Genomic DNA, 24,243 nt, shown 5'->3' with positions numbered 1-24,243 from the left:
AAGAATACACTGATTGATGGGTTTGGCCTAACAACTGAACAGTACAGGTTGCTGTTCAGAGACACCCAGAAAATTCAGTCTCAGGATTGGGCTGACTTTGTTGATTGTGCCACTAAGGCTTTTGAAGGCTGGTTACTGGGAAGTAAGGTTACTGATTTCAAAGGATTGTATAATCTAATTATGAGAGAGCAAGTCTTAAATAATTGTCAGAACCAGTTATTACACCAGCACCTGGTAGACTCAGATCTGACCTCTCCACAAGAATTGGGTAAGAGGGCAGACAAATGGGTCAGAACCAGGGTTAGGCCTAAGAACCAAGGTGGTGACCAAAAGAAGGAATCAACCAAGCCTCAAGAGAAGGGTGGGAATAAATCTACAGATCAAACCACAGGGCCCCAAAAATCCTCTGAAAAGGGTGGGTCCCAAAATCCTTCCAATACCCAAAAGAAACCTTATTGTCATACCTGCAAACAGGTAGGCCATTACAAAACTGACAGCAGTTGCCCAAGGGCCAACGACAATAAGGAGAACATACCCCCAAGTAACACTTCCAAGCCTCCTGTCACTACTAGTAGTAATCCCCCAGGTGGTGGGAGTGCCCCCAAGAATTTGGGTGCATTTACTTTGGGAGTTCCTGGGGACTCTGGCCTAACCAGGTCCCCTGACTTAGATACTCTTGTCTGTGAGACTGGCATGGGGTTTGCTAACTTCACAGCTTGTCCCAACACTTTGGACAAGTACAGACAGGAGCCCCTCATCAATGGTTCAAAAGTTGAGGCCTACAGAGACACGGGCTAGCATCACCATGGTGACTGAAAGCCTAGTCCCCTCAAGGCAACTTATACCTGGAGCCACATACCAGGTGACCAACATTGATGGAGTGCAGAGAGATCATCCCATAGCAGTAGTCAATCTCAGCTGGGGAGGTGTCACTGGCCCCAAGAGAGTGGCAGTGTCATCAAACTTGCCTGTAGATTGCCTACTGGGGAATGGTTTAGAGATCGCAGCCTGGGCTGAGGTAGAGCAAGAAACCCATTTTAAAATGGTAAACCTCCATGGTAAGGTTAGTGGGGCAGTGATAGCCACAGCCCCAGTCCAAGATGTCCTCCCTGAACAGGTCAGGAGGGCTGTGCCAGTCACAGCCCAATCTCAGACAGATTCCTTCCCTGAACAGGTTGGCAAGGCTGTGATGGTCACAGCCCATACCCAAACTGAGTCCCTTCCTGAAAAGGTTGGTGGAGTTGTGATGGCAACAGCTCAAACTCAGACAGATAATAGTGTTGTGAAGCCTGAAACTATGGATCACTCCACTCAGACAGAGAGCATTGAGGAGGAAGAGAAATCTCCCTCCCACCAGACTTTAGGAAAGGATCAGCCCCCTCAGGGAACTGATCTGACCCCTTGTAAAGAAACTGCCCCAGAGGTAGTCAGGCCTAGCCTGGCAGAACCCCTGATGTCAGTGGACACTTCCAAGGTGGGACCCAGTCTGGAGCAGGTAACCTGCCCCTCTCTACCCTGCCTCAGTCAGCCCAGGGCTGTAGAGGTCAGGGAGGCCAGTGGTGGACCCCAAAGGGCCCCCTGTCCAAAAGAACACCCCAATCAGCATATTAAGGGCACTGAAGCTAGTAGTCCTAGCCAAGTGAAAATAAAACAGACTCTTGAGGGATCCCCCTTAAACTTAGTTAGGGACCTCCCACAGATGGACACTGTTGGGCACAGCTAAACCTGGGACCTAAAAGCCCCAAACCTGACCTGTCCCTCCAGTAAGCCAAACAGAGGGACTCAGCCTCCAGCTTTAGGTAGCCAGAGGTTGACCCTGAGAGCTCAGAGCAACTCAGTCCTGGAAAGAAAGGCACATATGGTGGATAGTGATTGGAGGAAGTTGAGCCCAACATCAGTGGAGTCTAACTTCAGTACTCCATTCCAGCACCAGCCTCTTACTTTGCCAAAACACACCACAGGTAGTGATTCCCTATGGTGGAGACCCTAAGATACCCTTAGGGTGAGGGATTGCTTAGTGGACCATGAGATAAGGGGTAACCATGCCAGTGCATATACCACCTCATATGGCCACTCAGGCAATATAGGCTTACCTGGTCAAGGATAGCCTTATCTCCTTTCGTTTGGGGGGGGGGGGGGTTATGTAGGAAGGTGGATATCTGACTATGGTTGCCCCCAACTTTTTGCCTGGTGTTTTGCTGGTTTTTCGACTTAGTTGACCTGGGGCCCTGCTATTCAGGACCCCAGGCCTACTGCTCTCTCTGTAAAATGGATTCCATGTGCTCTAGGTACATATCTAATTGGATACTGAGTCACCTTATCAGCCCCTGTTCAGTGTACCTTAGGTACCCAAGGCATAGGTGCACCCAGGGCCTACCAGGGGCTGCAGCATGTATTATGCCACCCCTGGCTGGCCATCCAAATCTGACACAACTGGCTGCACGACAGCTGGGGCAAGGTGGTTTAAGCACCCTTTGCTTTAGATATAGTATTCCTATATCTAACCCTAAAATAGACACATATATTCCTATCAGTCACTCCTATGGCAGGCCTTATCAATCCTGAAGGCAGAGTGCTTGGAATTATGTGAGATGGTGCTCTGGCATGAGCTGAGCCCGTTTGCAGCTTGCGGAACCAAGTCCTAATAGCTGTTCCATGATAACGCTATACCATATACTCTTAAGTGCATTATGTACCTCGCGGTTAAATGCTAACTTTGGTATAACATTATCAAAACATGTCGAGTAAGGTGTCATACAAATTGGAATACTAACCCCTCGCCAATTCTGGCGACGGGGTTAGCATTCCACCCTTCTAGAGGGACACGACATGTATGTAACTGTGAACCCCGGTTAAAGTTAACTCGAGCCTCAGCATCACAAAATGGATGCTGCCACCACAGACACAAGTCTGACCTCCTGCTGCTGGGAGTCCTTCCAGCGAGGAGGGCTCGGACAAAGGGTTTCCTGCCTTGGGAGGTGCTAGCACCACCCCAGACAGGAGTTTGTGTATTCCAGGTAGGCAGGGCTAAAAGGAAGGTGACTGCAAGTGGCACCCCGGTGCTCACTGTGCATATGCCGGCTCAAACCAGTTCCAGGGGCACACCAGCCCCTGAGCTGGGGAGAGACCGGACAAAGGAGAGGGGTGTAACCACCCCCCTCCTGGTCCCACCCATGGGCAGGACCTAGTCGCGTGCCAGCCCCTTTTCTTAGAATAAAGGTAGGAGCGGGCCCCCTTCCCAAATGGGATAATCTTGAATCTTGAACTACTTTCCACGAAAGGAACTCTTGACTTTCTTTGAAGACTCTCCCTTGTGGCTAAGGAGTAGCCAGCCTGCACCAGCAGGCACCATCTAAGCGCTTGCGGATTGCTGCACGTCCATCCTCCGGATCAAGACTGCCCAGCTCGACGAGACCCGGATTCCCCGCCATCTCTGACCTCTACCTGCCTCATCAGCCCAGCTGAGATTCGTGGGTGCGAGGAGACCTGAGGGACCGGCTATCTTCAAGACCTGCATGACGCTTAACCAGCACGTCCGCCGAGGGATCCTCGAGTGAGTGCACTGGGGTTTGAGAAGCCCCAACCCTGAGCAGCTCCAGCACCGAAGTCCATCCCCCCAGCATCCACGAGATCTGCGTGGGACCCTTCTGCTCTTTGCTGCTTGCCACGTTGTCCGGTCACTTGCCCGTTGGCTAGTGGCCCTCCTGACGACATACCACGATGTTCTTCACCGCTGGTCTAGATCCCCTAGACTGGCCCTTGCTCCTTGTGCAACAAGAAGCGCCCTGGACCCTCCTGGTCCACTCCAGACGCCATCTTGACTCGACCGCGTGGGCTTGCCTTTGCCAAGGTTTGTTGCCCCAATCCTGGGTCCAGCATCGCCGACAGCAGACACCATCGTGGGACAGCTCGCACCTCCAGCCTGGTCGCCGACAACGCCTCCTGGTCCGTGTGACTGCAGAGTCCAGCGTCGCCCACTCACCTGATTGCGGTGACTTTGTCCGGTGCCATCCTGGTGCCCACACAATCACTGGCTAGTGATTGAGAACTGAGTCCCCTTTGCTTTCAGGTCGTCTTCATCACCGATCCAGGCTTGGATCACACCGAACCTCTTCACTGGTTGCCTGCCAGCAACATCTTCTTTCAGGCTCCATAGACTACAACGAGGATTCCCGATGTCTTTTGAACCCTATGCAGCCGCAGCCCCTGGGCTAGGTAACTCGAGCATTTCGGTGCTCCAGCACAGGTTCACTATCCTAGTGTCCAGATCCTTTTTTCGTTTTAAGTCTACCTAGTCAGATTCGTCCGGAAACAGTAACTTTAGAATCGCTAGCATCCATAGACTTGGTCCTGCATCCCGCGTAAGAGTTCACACTCTGCACCCGAGTTCCCTAGGCCTCCTACTCCTAACCTTAGGGTCCAGTAAGGTAGTCCTAGTGGTCCTGAAGCCTTTGGATCGTATTACTTACCTGCTAGCATTTCGCATTCCACTTTTGAAGTATATGGTTTTTCGTGCCCCTCGGGCATTTGTGTTAATTGTGCAACTTGCAGTATTTTCTTAAGAGTTTTGTATTGTGCTTAGCTCCCTGACTCATAAAGAGTTCAGGGTAGTCTTGTTATTAATAAATATCCTTTATTTTTATAACAACTTGTGTGGTGTCCTTTCACTTGGTGTTCAAGGGGTATATGTGATGGTAAAACAGCTGGCTTATCACGCTCTCTAGAGTTTAGCCTAAAGACTGCTCTTGTCCACGCTACTAGGATAGCTGGTCTATAAGGTTGACTTACAACCAATCATCAATAAGGGTTGTTTGGAATGATACACAGTGATCACTAGAATAGTGAACACTATATATCAGGCCAACTTCTCACAGTGATCACATTACCATGATAGATCAGACTACACATTCCATTCAGCCCACACTCGACCTGGACAAGGATAGACTATTGGTTCACAAACGCATTAGGCTGCCATTGGATCAGGAACATAGACACGCTGCCCTGTACCCTGTCAGACCATGCACCGAAGCTTCTCCATCTAGCGATCCTATATGCTACTGGGTGGGAGCATCGATGGACCTTCCCAGCCACAGCTTTGTTAGACGCTCTCTTCAAATCTGAGCTACATGAAGGAATTTGCAAATATTTCACATTAAACTCTGGTTCTGTTATGAAATACGCAGTATTATGGGACACCTTCAAGGTGTATATCTGCGGCGTTTGCATATCCAATCAGGCTGGGGTCCTGCAGTCATTACGCGGCAGCCTTGCCTGACTTGAAACTGAGCTTAAGCATTTGGACAACTCACCCACCTCACACGACACCTCTTAATAAACGAAACGCTCTAATCCTCCAGTTCAACAAGCATGTTGATAGGGAGGCCACATTATTAGGCAAATACCAGGTGGCAAGTAGATACGGTGAGCGGGAGCTCCCTGGCAGAACTCTTGCACGCCTGTTAAGACCTCCCAGGGGAGCTGCACATATTACCTCACTGCCGCGGCCTGACGATTCTATTGCCACAAACAACATCAACATTATGACTGAGCTAGTCTCATATTACTGATCCCTATACACGACCAAACTACCCACTGACTTCACACATCACCTCGCTTACCTGGAAGCGGTTGCGGTGTGTGGCTGACCACGAGGCAAGCACAATTCCTCAGCGAACCATTTACGGAGGAGGAGATAGGCCAAGCCATAGATGCTCCTGACGGATCGAAGGCCCTTCGGCCTCGATGGACTATTCGGGGCTTTTAACAAAGCATTTAAACAAACACTAACACCACATCTGCTTGAGTTGTATGCCGAATCACTTGAGGATCCCATAGGCCCCCACCTCAATGAGAGAAGCAGCAATATTCCTTTTACTGAAACACGACAAAGACCCCACCACTTGTAGCTCATACTGCCCCCTCTCCCTAATAAATGTTGATAACAAAATACTTGCTAAAATGCTATCCACTATACTGTCATTGCTATTGGACCAAATTCTATCACCAGTACAATATGGTTTTATGCCACATATGTTGACCGCCCGGAATTTTCGGACAGTTTTTTCAATAATAAATAGGATATCGATGACCACTCCAGCAGCCGTGCCACTAATCGATGCAGAGAAGGTCTTTGAACCCCTAGAATGGCCTTCTCTCTTCGCAATGCTATGAAAGTTAGGACTGCCAGCAAACTTCATTGCACTAATCACAATTCTATTTACTTCTCCCACAGGTTCCCGATTTCCCTAGTGTCAGCGCCAATACGCCTCCGGGCATTCGTTGCGCTTTATACATTTTTAAATCAAATCAAATCACAGCTAGGCCTTGCATGAACAATTCTATTTCACCCCCCTTTTTGATTACTTGCGGTACGCACCAGGGTTGCCCTTTTTCTTCCCTGCTTTTTATAGTGGCAATGGAGCCGTTAGTTTGGCACCCACAAGAAAAACATATGCACCACCGCCTCCGATTCCGACCTGGGCCGCTGTTGCTATCCATGTATACAGATGACATCCTGCTTTTTATTAGATACCCCAGTACAAACCTTCAGCCCCTAAAAGCCAAAATCTGTCATTTTGGAGATATGTCATGCCTGCGTGTTACTTGGGATAGGTCAGAACTATTCCTACTCACCGACTCGATGGACCCAGAGGGTGGGTATCTCACTCTATGTTGGACAGCAGACACTACCAAATACCTGGGAATCACCTTACATAGAAATAAAGAACAAACCATGTGTCTTAATTATGCACCAGCCATGGAATTGATTGCTCTGCAAGTAGAGCATTGGATCCAGCTGCCTCTGTCCATGGCCGGTCGCATTGCCCTCATCAAAATGAACGGCCTTCCCCGATTCCTATACCTATTTGTCAATCTACCAATTCCATTAACCAAGGCCTTCTTGTTGCAGCTCAGGGGCCTACTGATTCGCCTAATTTGGGCGGAGCGACGGCCATGGATAGCTTGGGACACTCTCACCCTACCATATGCGCGAGGAGGATTCACAGTTCCTGACCTACACTTATATTATATTGTCACACAAGACCAATTTGTGTATGTTTGGCTCCATCGTGATGCCCTCATCCCATACGCCAAACCCGAACGAGATCTGTCGGAACCTACTGCAATGGGAGCAATATTCCCATTGGGCCTTCTGTGTGGATATGAATGATATACAACCATTATCAACCACCTGCTGGGCCTGGCACATGCTCAGCCTGCTTCTGGGCTCACGTTCCCTATACTCCCCCAACCTCCCATTACTGCAGAATCTGCTTTCCCTCCAACTGCTGAGAAAGTAGCACACACACACTTAGTAAGCTGGTGACGTGGACCGAAATCTCCTTCATGGACAAATTTACAGCAACCAGGCTGCTCGGAGCACTTCGTTATGTAGTTCCCGCCTATCCACTTCCTCCAGAGGAATTTACAACTCTTACGCTCCAAATAACCTACCAGGATGGCTCACATCTAATCACCAAACTGTATCAAGCATGTATGGCACTCAAACAAGTAAAGGACAGAGGGGTGCAGCACCACTGGAGGAGGATTTGGGTCATCCACTGACTGGCAAGGAATGGGCATACAGTCATGAGCAAATCAAGAGGGTATCCCCTAATCATAGGCATAATCTGCTTCAACTTAAATTCATTCGTCAAGTATATGTCACACCGGCAGAGTTGGCCAAGTATGATGCTTCCAGTTCCCCTCAATGTCCCAAATGTCAATTTCCCAGTGCTTACTTTGCACACGTCTTGGATTTGCCCACTCATATCTTCATACTGGGTTACAATAATTAAGGTGCTATCTCATATTATTTCTATGCCACTCGCCCCCTCCCCCAAACTAGCATTCCTGTGAATATTTGGGGATGTTCAGCTTTGCTATCATAGATTCACAGCCATAGCACTATTGTTATCAAAGCGAGAAATTGCATTAAACTAGGGCACTAGACAGTGCCCCAGGAAGGAGGCATGGCTTCGCAGTCTGGCATACTGCGACATGCAGACCAAGATATATTCTACTCTTCAGCCCGGCCCCCCATCTCACGACCCAAGGACATTTGGCATGTATATCACCAATATCTAAGCTCACAACAACAGACCTCCTCCCCTCCATCCCCTTCAAATATACATATTTGATCATCTCCCATGAACTCGCCAGGTTCACAAACAGAACGACACTAATGGGGACATATGCAGCCATCACTCCCGTCCTGCGGCTAACAACCTGCTTAGCCCTCTATTCATCAGACAGCAACCACATAGGAGCAACATTAGCCTACTAGGCCTTCATACCAGTTTTTGTTTGAGAGTGTCCATGCGAGTATTCCCCCCTGCGCCTTTTCTTCCCCCTCTCTCTTTTATTAATAATCTATTTATTTGTTTGTAACGTATCAAGTTTTCATTATACCAAACGTATTCTTGGTGGGGACAATCTATTGTTGAAATGGATCGTTGTCCTCTTGTGATGTTTTCATCCAGGATAATAGCTAGTGATTCATGAATGAAAGCACTCTTTCTTTATTTCTGTATGCATAACATTAATGTTTCCATAGATATAGATGCTCCACCCTCCCCCTTCCCCTCTTGAAGACAGTGTAAGTATAACATTTCACTTCGTACACATTACTGTTCCCTTTCTTGTCTGTATGGTCCTAAATAATAAAAATCAATTAAAAAAATTATACAGACTCACATACTCACTCACTCTTGTATACACCACTTACACACCCACTCACTCACCCATACAAGAGCCCTCACAGTCACATACCTTATTATATATGTTAAACACTCAGTAGCTCTACGAAAACACTCACAATCACTGGCTGATGTCATCAGTGATGTAATTAGTGATTTCATCAGTAATGTCATTTGAGATGTCATGAGTGATGTCATTTGAGATGTCATTAGTGATGTCACTGACCACGTCATGAGTGATATGATATGTGAGGTCATAAGCCGTGCATTGCGTGGGCGTAATTTATAGTTAGCTCAGCTAACTATAACTGCTGAGATTTCTCTGTTTTTTTTATGGGTTAAATGTCATTCTGACTATAACATCCCTGTAACCTTTAAACCAAATACACGCAAATTGTTGTTCACCGTGAATACAGTTGCGATGCCAACACAGGCTTTGAATATGTACCCTGAGGAATTTATTCTAATGAGATAAGGGGCATGCCGACACACGATAAGAGAATTGTGGGAAAATTAATGCATGGGGCCAGAAGCAAATATATATTTATTTTTGGAGACAATAGGACTTCCCATTTGGACATTGTCTGCTTTTAGACAAAGGAACAGGATTTTTAGACCCGTATGCCTTATGCAACGAATCAGGCCCTCAAGAAGTCTCTTATCCAGATGTGAAGAGACAAAGCGCGTTGGCTACCTGAAAAATCTGATTTTAAGATGTTTGAATAAAGGAACTCTTTTTAAAACAAACAATATGTGACTGAAGTTTGTGCATTCTCTGTCATAATAAGATGTACATTATTTGTCCATAAATGGAGAATTGTGTGTACTGATCATTTTCGTGGAATAACTATAATGTCTCTGTAACCTTTGTTTTTTCAGTAAATATCTATGGTTTTTTAACTAGTAGCCACCTTTGTGGGGTCGTGGAGAAAGGAGGTGTGAAGGACTGGGTTATTTAAGACCCAGCGGTGCCAGGGAACAACACCTGAAACCTTCGTGGGTAACCTGCTCCGGCGTACAAGTGACAGAGACACGGGACACTTCCTTGGGCGTCAAAGATTCGAGCTTTATTTACTGCAGGGAACACAGAAATCACGGCAAGTACAACATGTGCTACTTGTGGAGACTGCTTCCAATTGGTTCTGTGGATCGCTCCTTTTATACACAATTTACCCATAGGTTTACATGGTACACAAAAGTTTATGGCTTGGTTCCCATAGTTATCCCCCAGAGGGGTCGTTTCGGTCACTTTAATACACACGAGGTCCGGAACATAAGTGCGGAAACATTTGGCGGTTCCCAACTGTAAAAACCCATCTTCCCACCATTAGTACATTCCAATCAGCAGTAAAACAGAACAAGGACAGGTGTGGAGGAAGATGGAGACAGTGGGGGATTTGGAAAGGGTGTAAAAAGGGAGGTATCGGAAAAAGCGAGCTACAGTCATCAAAAGGGACGTGCCTAATGAGATGCACGGCTGAGACAATAAACCGGCACGGCGAGATGAGCCTCGAGCGGGGCCATCTGCCTTACAGTATCATCCCCCTCATCATAAAGACAGTTTCAAAGGACATGTGGCTTCCGCAAGTATCTTGGGAGTCCCAGGGTCGCGAAGCGGACAACGTCCGTCCGCTGGCTACTTGAGGGCAAGAGACAAAATGGATGCCGTATCTAAGATGGAACCCGTGGGTACAGATAGAATAACCCACATAACAGACGAACGGTCTAGGTTAGCACAACGAAACTGCACACACCCACTAAACTCGTCATTTGCGGTTCATAGATACCAGACTCGACCATATTCGTGCGAGTCGAAAGCATCACTTACAATTGTCACGGAACCTCAGACGCTCCTTTTGCCCTCATGTAGGCAAGCACTAGTCGGAATCATACTCGATATTCATTAGACCATCTAGATGTTGCTGTAACATAGCTCTGCCCAATCGAGCTTCTTTGGTAACAGGCGGCTGTCTTATACACGTTGTAGCACAGAGGCCACATAAGGCAGGACCACACTGCACGCAAAGGCAGCACGTGAACAGGAACACCACAACAACTCCGATAATCATCAGAATCTTCCAACCCCAAGTCGACATCAGGCCCCAAAACCACCCAAGCAGCGTCCAATCCCCTACGTCCACGTGTATGGACTCAGAGATCTTATGCAACTTTGAGATGGCTTGATAAACAGTCGGAGCGTTATCTGGAATGAAAATACAGCAGCTCGAATGGATCACCTTGCATACCCCACCTCGATCTGCTAAGACCATACGGTTTTGTAACATCATAAGTCTATCCGCCTGAAGTTCTGTGGTGATATTACCAAGGGCACTGGCAGTAATATTAGCTGTCGATTCCACCACTCGAGTCAACTGTCTCAGGTTCCTACTATTAACCATAGGCCCCCAAAACGGGAGGAAACCCTTGAAAAAGTCTCCTGACTCTTGACCGGCAGTGTCCTCTTCGCTAATTACGCCTCTCACAACTCTAGTCTTGTGATAATCTGCATCTACAGTAAACGTCGGAGGCAACAAATTTGCGATAAAACATGAGCCCACAAAGTCGAAGGGCAACCATGCATACGCACAATCATGGCAGATAAAGTATGTACCCTTGGCAGCCAGAAACACAGGGGACGAGACCATCGGCAATATGTAATTTTCAGTGCAAGCACTCTCTCCAAGTCGGGCTTTCGATCTTCGGCCACGACCTATGAGACAAAAATTACCAATGTGGGGTACGACCCATATCGGGGGCGAGCTTTTAAGCTGTTTTTCACTAGTGAACACACTATACTCGCCTCTACTCAGGACCCTATAGGCTTGTACCTCTTCTTCGGGAATAAGCGAGGGATCATAGATATCGCTATCTAAATCCTCTATCGCTATAGACAAAGGCTTCTGATATGAGCCAGGGCCAGAGTAGGGAGAACGTGGTTCTCGAATGGGGTGGAAACCTAGTGCGCTTCGGAACATTGTTTGGAATGCTCGAGCAGAACCCTGGGAACTATACGGTAAAACCAAATATGGAATTCCCTTATCTGTGGTATGTGGCATCAACCCACACACCCAACAATTAGTAGTGTTAACCACTAACTGGTGCTGGTGAAGGAGCTGAATAAAGGAATTATTGCGAAATTCTGCACGTCTAGCCTGCTCGTGTTCGGGTAAGATATGGAAGGAATGAGGAGATACAGTAGAGGTGAATTTAGAGTCAGAAGTAGGAATAGATGTAGGTATGGCAGAAGGTAAGAAGTACAACATCATATAGTACACCCCACCCGCCAAAAATGCAGAAACAATCAAAAATAATACAAATATCTGAAACATAAAACATTTCGTACGACTAAGTCGCTGCAGCTCAAATCTTTGTGCCTGTGCTCTTTCCACATCCATCAGCTTTGAAAACGCCATCCCCTATGACCGTCCGCAACGTTTCTTGACGCACTTCGTTCTGTGTAGCAGTGGTCAATTCCCAGGAGTTCCCAGGAACCGACGGTCTTCAACCTAGCGTCAAGACCTACTAACCAGAAGGAAGTACGCGCGCGGCCCTACGGCCTTTATTTATAATCAATGTATCTCAGCTGTGGAAGCAAAAATACGTAGGAAAAAACCTTCAATATGTACAAAAATATTTACAATGATACAGGTGTTCAGACTGATCGTGGAAAACGGGATAATGCAGTTGTCAAGGGACAGAACAGGATCTTTTTATTAGTCTTTAGTGCGGGATCGCAAAAAGTATCGAGTTTTCCCAGAACGTGTCTGCTCGTCAAACAAAGGATCCGTTGAAGAGACAGCGTCCTGCTGATCAGTCGAATGTTCTGGTCCTGAGTCTTTTGATGACAAATGTTCAACAGTGTCTTCCTGCTGCACTGAGGATTCTCCGACAGGTTGTGCGTCGCTGAAAGGAACGAACGCCGGCAATCCTTCGGTTTCAGTTGATGCAATGCCTCTCCTCACCCACGAGTCTGCTGGCAACGGAATAGGGACTCTCTTCGTATGGGTGGCATGCACCCAGTTTTTCCGCCCCTCAAGACGAACAGCAGTTCTCGTGGCAAGGAGGACCTGGTAGGGTCCGGTGAACCTGGGCTCCAAGTTCTTCTTCCGAGAAAAATTTCTGGTAACCACCCAGTCTCCAAGCTGGAGCTGGTGGCCTGGACCCTCAGTCTGCGTCGGCAGTGCTTCGTAAACCTGTTGGTGAATTAGCCTCAGTTTAGCAGTCAAGTCATGAAGATAGTCAATCAACATTGGATACTCAAGATCACGGAACACAGCCGGTCTAGGGACCCCCCAAACATTTGCAGGGCGACCGAACACTATTTCATAGGGACTGAGCCCTACTCGGGAGTGTACGGTTGCCCTTGTTGATAGTAAAGCTAAAGGTAAAGCATCAGGCCACGAAAGACCAGTCGTAGCCTGAATCTTAGCTAGTTTTAGTTTAAGGGTGCCATTATACCCTTCAACCAAACCAGCTGACTGGGGATGATTGGCACTGTGGAATTTTTGATTAATTCCAAGGCCTTTGCACACACTCTTCATCACACTTCCCACAAACTCACTTCCGTTATCGGACCACACGACCCGAGGCATTCCATACCGAGGAAAGTATTCCTTCAGTCGGATTTTTGCCGTTGACAAAGCAGTGTTGTCCTTGAGAGGATAGGCTTCAATCCATCGGGAGAACGCGCAAACCACAACTAAAACGTATTTCAGGTTATTGCAACGCTCCATATGGATGAAGTCTAATTGAATCACCTCAAAGCGACACGAAGGGGGAGCAAAACTACCAGGAGGAGTTGGGGTTCCCTTACCAGGATTGTATAACATACATACCATACAGTTTTTAACCAATCGTTCAGCACATTTCATGATACCATCATTCTTCCACACAGGAGACAACAACTTGCAAATACCTTTCACGCTAATATGTGCTAACCCATGTGCCATTGTCACAACGGCCAGCACATACGCATCTGGTAACATCCATCTTTTCTGCTCCGACAAATCAATCCAACAACCATTCGCATCCAACTTTCCCGTACTTTCATTCCACTTCTTCTTTTCAGTCTCAGTGGCCTCATTTTGTATCGCCTTCACGCTCTCAATAGTGTCTTCACACATACTCGACTCTGTAGGCCACCTAACTGGACTCGTCACATACATTCGAGTGTTAAGGTTCCGGGCAGTCTCCTTAGCAGTCTCATCCGCAAACGCATTACCACGACCAACATCATCCGTCACCTTACGATGTGCACTACATTTAACAATCGCTACCTGCTTAGGCAACGTGAGTGCATCCAAAAGATCGTTCACAAGTTGGCCATGCTGAATCTTCGTACCATGCGATGTCATGAAACCTCTCTCTCTCCACAATCGTCCAAAGCTATGAGCAACACCAAATGCATACTGACTGTCAGTATACACATTCACACGCTTATCTTTTGCTAACACACACGCTCTAGTTAAGGCAATCAGCTCCGCAGCCTGGGCAGAATTCTGATTCAATCTCGCAGCTTCTACAACAGTACTCAAAGTTACAACAGCATACGCAGTGGTCACATCACCATTCGGTAATTTAAAACACGAACCATCCACATACAATGTTCCATCTGGATCTTCTAAAGGAGTGTTTTTAAGGTCCACTCGACCTTTTGTTTCCTCCTCTGTTCGCAAATAGCAGTCATGGGCTGCTATTTCATCTGACTCTGTACTAATGGGTAACAAAGTTGCCGGATTCAGAACATTGCCACGTTTTATCTGAATATGACTTGCCAGAAGCGTCAACTCGTATCCGGACAACCTCGCACTTGTCAAGTGCTGAGTTTTCGTACGATTTAAAAGAGTGTCGACTGCATGCGGAACCATCACCGTAAGCATAATATCCATGACCAATCCTGCTGATTGTCGGATGGACACCGCCGCTGCCGCTGTTGCTCTCAGACAACTCGGCAAACGCTCTAGCTACCGGGTCCAAGGTCGAGGAAAAATATGCACATGGACGTTGCTTACCACCAAAAGGTTGCGTTAAGACGCTCAAAGCACAACCTTCCCTCTCGTGAACATATAGCGTGAATGGCTTACTGTAGTCAGGAGTACCTAACACAGGAGCCGAGCACAATGAGTCACGCAGTTCAGAAAAACTTTTCTGACATTCTTCCGTCCATGGTAAAGGAATAGAAACATCCTTGCACGTAAGAGCCACCAATGGTTTCGCTAGCAATGAAAAATTAGGAATCCATTGCCTGCAGTACGACGTGATACCTAGAAAGGCACGCACCTCTCTTTGTGTTGCTGGCACAGTCATTCGCGCAATTGCTGCAATTCTTTCTGGGGTCAACCGCCTTCCCTCCTTTGACAATAAGTGACCTAGATAGGTTACTTCTTGACAACAATATTGGAGTTTAGAAGGTGACACCTTGTGATGTAAATCACAGAGATGTTGCAGCAACGACACCGTAGCAATTTTGCAAATGCCCTGAGTATCTGCAGCTACCAATAAGTCATCGACATATTGTATTAGGGCCGCACCAGCCGGCAACGTAAACGCATCCAGTTGACCCTTCAAGGCTTGGCTGTAAATCGATGGACTCTCACAGTAGCCTTGAGGAGCGCGTTTAAACCGGAAGCTGCGCCCACCAAGAGAGAAACCGAAAAGGTCTCTGCTCTCCTCTGCGATCGGGATGCTGAAGAACACATTCTTCAGATCGATCACCGAAAACCAAGACGCAGATGCTGGAATCAGAGTCAGTAGCGCCGTGATGTCAGGCACAACGGGGAACTGAGGAATCACAATTTTATTAACCTCCCGTAAATCGATAACAAAACGATAAACATGTGGTTTCGAAGGATCAGTACGTTTTAAAATAGGCAGCACAGGGCTGTTGCACACGTTTCCCCGAGTCTCTTCAATAACGTCTTTGTCGATCAAATCATAGATGATCGCTAACAGTGCTCGTTCACCATCAAGAGAAATACGATACTGGGGAATACGTGGCAATCGCACATCGGATTTCAACTGAACAACATAAGGGGAGATGTCAAGCAGGCCCACATCATTGGAACCTGTTGCCCACAAAGATGCAGGAAGGGAGCTCAATTCCGGTGGAAGCTTATCAAGAGACAAGTACATAGGAGAGACAACCTTCTCTCCCAACGTAAGCTTTACACCCGCAGGAGAACAATATAGAGTTGCATACAAACGTTTTAGCAAATCCAGACCCAGGAGATTTTCACCACAACCAGTAGTCAAAATCAACGGAGCTTCAAGCTCACGTGGCCCAATTGTAAGGGGCAAAGGGCGTGAAACTGAATTGCTAACGGGGGCGCCAGAGAATCCAACGGAAACATTTGTTAAGCCAGACAAAGGTGCGCCAGGGAGTTTCGAATGCATAATGGAACTTTTCGCTGCACCAGTGTCCAACAGAAAAGGCTCAACGACGCCCGAGGTGGCAACTGCGACGTAAGGCCCTCTCTGATCAACCGGAACTGATACCACTCCCTCTCCTTGTCTATGGCTGTCCTAGTAATTACTGTCGTCAGTTCCCTGATCGAAGTAATAATCATCTACATTGTACTGCGCAGATCGTCCTTGCGATGATCCACGTTGATCAAAACAGTTATTAGAATTCGATTGATTATCTGAACGATCATTTTGAACACCGCGACCCCTACCGCGTGATGTCTGTTGAGAACCACCACGACCTCCTCTAGATGAATTACCACTATTACGGTCGTTCAAAACAGGACAATTGAATTTTATATGACCCTCCTGTCTACAATAGGCACACTGATTGTACCCTAAAGAGGATCTTTGGGAAGAGGAGTCATTTCTAGATTGCGATCGGTTAGATTGCGACTGCGATCTATTTTGTTGCAAAGCATTCTGATTCGAACGTGGAGGATACGCTTGTTGTAACAACACTTTAGTTTTAAGTTCTTTCGTCTTTTTATCAGCGCGGTCATTCTCTTCTTTCTCTCTATTCTCATAATATTGTGCTGTGGCCAATATCTGAGCTGAGGTAGAAACGGCCCATGCACTTTCTGAATTCTTCAATTTATTGCTCAAATCGGGCAATAAGTTAGAGACAAATTTATCCACAAACAACCGTTGGCCACCCTCAGTACCAATATCCTGACCACTATGGTCGATGAATGCCTCCTCGAATCTCGTAAAGAAGTCGGAGGCACTCTCGTCCTTCTTCTGTTTACAAGCCGACAATTTGTCCCAATTCAACCTCATAGCTGGCATAAGAGTTTTCATTAGCGTAATTATTCGTTGAGGAAGAGCAGCAATCAACTGCTCGGGTTTAGCACCACCAGTTTGTCGACCATCTGCCGCTACAATGGCAGCCCAATCACCACCTAGTTCATTCGGATGATTTTCCTGACGGATTTTAGCCCATACTGGTTGCGGTACGACATTGCCGAACAGCATATCGATATCAGCAAGGTTCATTATCGTAGCATCTACGAGCTGCGATAATTCCTTGTAGTACCCTGTAGGATTTTTGCGAGGGTCAGGCAATGATTGCTTCACCTGTAACACCTCTGAACGTTTCCATGGGAGGTGTATCCACACTCTCTGGAAATATGGCAAGATCGGTGGAGCAGCTGCAGGATTACCTGGCATCCATACTGGTGGAACTCCGCGCATAGGAAATTGACCAGACTCATCTGGCTGCCTTTCAACATCCTCAACAAACAAGGCTTGAGGTATAGGAGTAGGACGGAAAGATAGCAACCGCTCAACAGCACGTCGAACGTTGGTATCCACTATCAGTCCATTCGAGAACTGGAGCTGTAGATCGGACAAAACGGACAGCACCTCGTCAGGTGCATCGGCAGATATCTGATCACGAAGGACCTTACACATTTCTTCGAACATAAATCTTTGGGTTGGTATATTGAATTGACAGAACGTATCGAGTACAACACGTGGTGGATTTCTAAGAGGATGTGTCATCCAACCCATCGCCATATTATATAGCGAGGCGCGTTCCCTATTACCGGGAAGCTGGCTACGTCTCTGAGGACCATCTGAACCAGCGGACCCAAGAACAGGTCCGAGAGAATGAAAGAAGTTAGCCGCAACAGGAGAAGTACGACTACGAACAGGGAGAAGTATAGGACACAGGACTGACAAGGGAAGAGGTAGAAACAGAGGCAACAACAGGAGTTAACAAAACAGGAGCAGTAGCGGGAGCAGGAGTATGTGGAAGTGGAGGAGCAGTAGGGATAGCAACAGCCAAAGGAGCAGGAACAGTCGGAAGGACGGGTGCAGGTTGAGGAACAGGCTGAGGAATAGGTGGAAGAATAGGTACAGGGGGAACCACAGGAGCTGCGGTACCCTGTACATATGGAGGTGGTGATTTCAGAAGATAAGACATTAAAGAATCCTCAACTGGTTCTTCCTTCCTATCCGACTCCGTAGGCAAAGCAGGATAGCATTTATCTATGGACATACGCTGTAACCTATCGAACACTTCCTTTTCCTTATCCTCCTTATCACGCTGAAACTGCTCTGCTTTCTTTACAATGGTAGCAACACCATCTCTCTGATTTCGTTTAGTCTGTCTGATTTCTCTCTGTCGGGCTTCTTTACGCCACAACCGAAAGGCATCAAACATGGCCGGCCTTGACTTTTTCGCAAATAATTTAGCCTCTAGATTATCTAAGATTGGAGTCTCGAAGCTACCATGAGGTGGCCAACTAAGGACACCATCCTTCTTAGTATACTGAATCCAGTAATCATTAAAAGTAATCGGACCCAATCCGTGCTTACTGTACAGTTCATAAGTGGGAGTTCCAACCGGAGGTATCGGACACGAGTCCTCCAGTCGGGAATCCGTGCCACAACGTCTGAAACAACTAAACAAAGTACTACGACCAGGCATCTTGCACACTAGCCGAGTTTCACAAACTTCAAGGGCTACGGGATTTTACCAAGTCCCAGCAAAGAGCGAAAACCCTCGGTTTTTGGCGTCTGCAGTCGTCAAATATCACAACAAAGTACCGAGAACCACAAATGCAATGGAACCATGCAACAACTAAGAACCACAACCAATAACACTGGGAGCGACCCACAAATACTTAACTCAAAGATCGATGGCGTCACCAGGAAGGCCCGTCAATCGTCTCGCTATACCAAGGTCTACGCCAGGCGCCAAAACAGGACTACAGTCAGGGCAGCAGTCCGTCGCAGCCGTCAGGAGGCGGGAATCTTCGCGGGAAAAGTCTTCGGGCCACTTATTTCGACAACAGGATCGATGAAGCGGAGTGCACCTTCCCTCGGAGATTTCACACGAAGTTCCTCACGATCGTCGGGCTTGGACCGGTACCACTGATGCAGCCCCACGTTGGGCGCCAACTGAAGGACTGGGTTATTTAAGACCCAGCGGTGCCAGGGAACAACACCTGAAACCTTCGTGGGTAACCTGCTCCGGCGTACAAGTGACAGAGACACGGGACACTTCCTTGGGCGTCAAAGATTCGAGCTTTATTTACTGCAGGGAACACAGAAATCACGGCAAGTACAACATGTGCTACTTGTGGAGACTGCTTCCAATTGGTTCTGTGGATCGCTCCTTTTATACACAATTTACCCATAGGTTTACATGGTACACAAAAGTTTATGGCTTGGTTCCCATAGTTATCCCCCAGAGGGGTCGTTTCGGTCACTTTAATACACACGAGGTCCGGAACATAAGTGCGGAAACATTTGGCGGTTCCCAACTGTAAAAACCCATCTTCCCACCATTAGTACATTCCAATCAGCAGTAAAACAGAACAAGGACAGGTGTGGAGGAAGATGGAGACAGTGGGGGATTTGGAAAGGGTGTAAAAAGGGAGGTATCGGAAAAAGCGAGCTACAGTCATCAAAAGGGACGTGCCTAATGAGATGCACGGCTGAGACAATAAACCGGCACGGCGAGATGAGCCTCGAGCGGGGCCATCTGCCTTACAGTATCATCCCCCTCGTCATAAAGACAGTTTCAAAGGACATGTGGCTTCCGCAAGTATCTTGGGAGTCCCAGGGTCGCGAAGCGGACAACGTCCGTCCGCTGGCTACTTGAGGGCAAGAGACAAAATGGATGCCGTATCTAAGATGGAACCCGTGGGTACAGATAGAATAACCCACATAACAGACGAACGGTCTAGGTTAGCACAACGAAACTGCACACACCCACTAAACTCGTCATTTGCGGTTCATAGATACCAGACTCGACCATATTCGTGCGAGTCGAAAGCATCACTTACAATTGTCACGGAACCTCAGGTGGGGCCTCAAGAAGAACTCAATCCTCCAGCCAGCAGTGTGCAGTAGCCACTCTGTAGTTATAGTTAGGATTCCACAGACATACATTTCTCAGATGTTTGTTTGCTAATAACTTTGAGCCCATTTGATGAATCTCCATGAAACTTTACAGACCTATTCCTTTTTCTATATAGACAGATGCTACAAAGTTTCACAGAGATCCGTCAAGGGGTGGGGGGGGCAAAAGAAAAAAGGGGGTCTCAAAATGCATTTTGGCACCAATGCATTTTCCATAGACTCTGTACTCATGCGTAGTGCAAAAATGGCTCACACTAACTTCAATTAAATTTGGCAGGAATATAGATTTTGGCGTGCAGATGATCCGTTTGGGTACCACAGGTAGGTAGAGTAAGTATATTAAAGTTATAGGGCATGTTAACTTAGTGATATCTGTCATAGCAGTAGTTTTGCAAAGTGTCCCGGTATTTTGCTGTATTTAACAAAACCATTAAGGTACTGGTGGACTTGGTCCTTTTTATAGAGTTATCCTCAAACTTTTTGCTTCTTCCTCCTATTTTTCCTGATTGTTGTTGGTTTTAGGACTCTGGGCACTTTACCATTAGTGATCAGTGCAAAAGTGCAAGTGCTCCGTGTGTAAATTGTTGTTACTATTGGTTCTCCCTGATTGCAATATTTGATTTACGGGTAAGCCCCTAGTAAAGTGCACTGAGTGTGCCAGGGCCTGTAAACCCAGTTGCTTAAAACTTTTTTAAAGTCATTTTCTTAATACTTGTATGTTGGATTTTTTTTGTTTTGTTCTTGTTGAGTTTAGACAAGATACTTTATTTTTCTAAACTGGTGTGGTGTCCATTTGTGGTGTTATCACTGTATTACTGTATTTTGAGCACAAATACTTTACACATTGCCTTTGGGATAGGCCTGTCTGCTCGTGACAAGCTACCCAGCGGGTGAGCACGGGCTATCTAAAGTGTGTATCCCCTTATCCTGACTGGAAGTAAGGGTCCCTATGTGGACAAAGGTACCTACCTCTGCCAACCAGAGACCCCCATTTCTAACAGGTACATAGCATTGACAAGGCAGAATGTTATTGCCTAACTCCACTCTATGCCACTCCACTCTGCGCTATTCCACTGTAGGCCACTCCACTCTATGCCCCTCTACTCTACACTTTTTTTTTTCTAGACTATTTCACTGTACGCCATTCCACTCTAAGGCACTCTACTCTACACTGTTGCTTTCTACGCTACTCTTCTCTATGTCACTCCTCTGTACTTTATTCCACTCTACACCACTTGACTATGTGCCACTCCACTTACGCAATACACCACTCCACTCTGCACCACTCCACTCTATGCCACTCCAATGTACGCCATGCCACTCTAAGCTACTACACTCTGCGCTATTACGCTCTAGGAGATTCCACTTTATGCCACTCCACTCTATCCTATTCCACTATATGGGACTTCACTGTACGTCACTCCATTGTACGCCACTACAGTCAATGTTATTCCACTTTACAGCACTCCATGCTTCTCCACTATATTCCCCTACACTCTATAGCATTCCACTCTAACCCACTCCATTTTCACTATTACACTTCATGCCATTGCACTCTACATCACTTCAATATATGCTATTACACTGTATGCCACTGCAGCTATTACACGTTACCTCACTACATGCTACCTCGTTCCACTCCACAAACTCCACTCTACACTATGCCTCTCTATGCCACTCCAAAGTATGCTAAGCCACTCTTCGCCACTCCACTGTACACCACTCCAGTCTATGCTATACCATTTTACACCACTACACTGTACCTCACTCCACTCTACACTACTCCACAGTATGCCCCTTCACTCTATGCCACTCCCCTTTATGATATTCCACTCTATACCACTCCAATCCACTCCACTCCATGCACGTAGATTCTATGCCACTACAGTCTACCCAACTCCAGTGCATGTTATTCCCCACTATATCTCATTCCACACTACACCAGTACACTCTACGCTATTCCACTGTATGCCACTAAACTGTACCACACTCCACACTCCTTACTATGCCACTCCACTTTGCGCTATTCCCCTGCATGCCACCCCACTTTTTGATACTACAGTATAAAACCACTCCATGTACGCCACTCCACTCTACACTTCCACTTTATTCTATTCCTCTGTATATAATTGTACTCTACACCACTCCACGGTTCACCACTCCACTATGCAGTATTTTACTGTATGCCAGTACCCAACACTACTCTATGCCACTCCAACCTATGCCACTATACTGTATGCTACTCTACGCTATTCCAGTGTATGCAACCTCACTCTATGCCAGCCCACTGCACGCTATTCCACTGAATGCCACTACGTTCTACCTCACTCCAATGTACACCACTCCACTTTACACTACTCCATTATACGCTATTAAACTTTACCCCACTCCACTTTATGCTACTCCACCCTTCACCACTCCACTGTACGCTGCACCACTGAACACTACTCCTCTATATGCAACTTCACTCTACACCACTCCATTGTACGATATATATTTTTTTTTTTTTCCAGAGAGTCCTTTTATTTTGGCCACTGGTGGAAGCAGTCATAGGTCTGGAGAGGAGTGGTTTCATAATGGTACAGCAGAAAGTGCTTTCTTTTCGCAAATAATTCATAACCCTTTATTAATTAGTGCATACCAAAGCCAGATGTTTCAAACAGAAACATAAAGAAAAGTCCATTGGCGCTAATATGACGAAGAGAAGCTGGGGGTCCGAGGGAGGTGGGGCATAGCGTGCTTGCTCAGGCCTTTCGATTATTTCAGTACACAAATTATAGCAAAGTGTTTGACATTCATTTTCAAGGCAATATTTAAGACATAGTTACAAACTGTAAATTGACATATATATTTTGTATATATCGCAGTATTAATAAACAAATATGGTTTACACCGAAACAAGGGTGCTGCAGTGGGGAAGAGAGGAATTGTGTTATGGAAGAGAAAACACACACAGAAGACAGCATGACAGGACAATGGGGCTATCGTTATCTACAGATTAGGGGTGAGAGCAGTTTCTGTTTTTTGTTTATTGATGGTCTGCAAACACAAGGTCCAAACGTAGCTGGCTGGTACCGAGTTTTTAGAGATATTGGGTGGTATTATTGCACCGATACCAGGCAATGCCGAATTTTCACGTGAGCCCATTTTTTTTTTTTTATTATTATTACGAACCCAACACAGGCAGAGCCAGACAGAATCTATACAATACATCATATAAAGCAATACATTACAAATTCATTAAAAGGAAAAGGAATAACAGAAATACATAAAAAAGCATCAGAGCAAGCAGCAGGAATGGAGCGATCTAAGAGCCTTATATAGTCATAGGATTATGTTTAGATTTCCAGTTAGTTATAGGAAGCCAGAGTGACTCCCCATGTTTCCTTGCTCTCTTTCCCCTTGTAGTATATATAGCCGTCTCTATGCTATAGATTGCCAGAAAACGGGAGAGCCACATCTGAAAACTAGGAGATTCTTGCTCCTTCCAGCGAGCTGCCAGAATGATTCTAAAGGCAGCGGTACCAATATATAGTATTTTTTGCTCTGTTTTAGTCAATTTTAGGGTAGTATCGAATCCTAAGACAAAGAGTGTATCTGAATCTGGTACCCTATGCCCAAAAAGCTCTTCCCAAAAATTCGAAAGCATGTTCTTAATTAACACAAGTGAGGGACAGCTACTAAACATGTGTATCAGGGTGGCGGGGCCTTTCGAGCATCTAGGGCAGATGTCATTCTCCCTTTTCCCCCATAGAAACAGCTTGGCGGGTGTATAATAGAGATTGAAGACTGTTTTGTATATTTGGGCTTTTAAGTTACTGGCCATAATCAAAAGTTGGCTCATCTCTAATATCCTATCAATATCCACGTCAGGATTGTTTAATTTTGTAGCCCAGCAAGTTTCTGTTTTTTCCAGGTCATCCGACATATTAATTAGGAGTAGCCTATAAAGTGCTCCTATTCTAGTGTTTGCATTGTTAAGGGCTTCAATTATCTCTACTCTCCCCAAATAAATAGAGGGACGTTTTGCTCTTAAATACGCTATTACCTGCGCGAATTTAATGTAGTCACCATTTGAGAGTTGGTATTTCTGTTTCAGGTCGTTAAAAGTGGTTTCAAAATCGTTAATCAAGAAGTCGCTAATTGTAGTTATACCAATCCTTTCCCATTTTCCTGCTATCACATCATAGGATAGTGCAGAAAGAGTACT

Source organism: Lissotriton vulgaris, chromosome 1_1 (genome assembly GCF_964263255.1).
Source record: "Lissotriton vulgaris chromosome 1_1, aLisVul1.2, whole genome shotgun sequence".
In the NCBI taxonomy this organism is placed as follows: Eukaryota; Metazoa; Chordata; class Amphibia; order Caudata; family Salamandridae; genus Lissotriton; species Lissotriton vulgaris.
The sequence above is the reverse complement of the archived record's forward strand: the minus strand, read 5'-3'. Positions refer to the sequence as shown.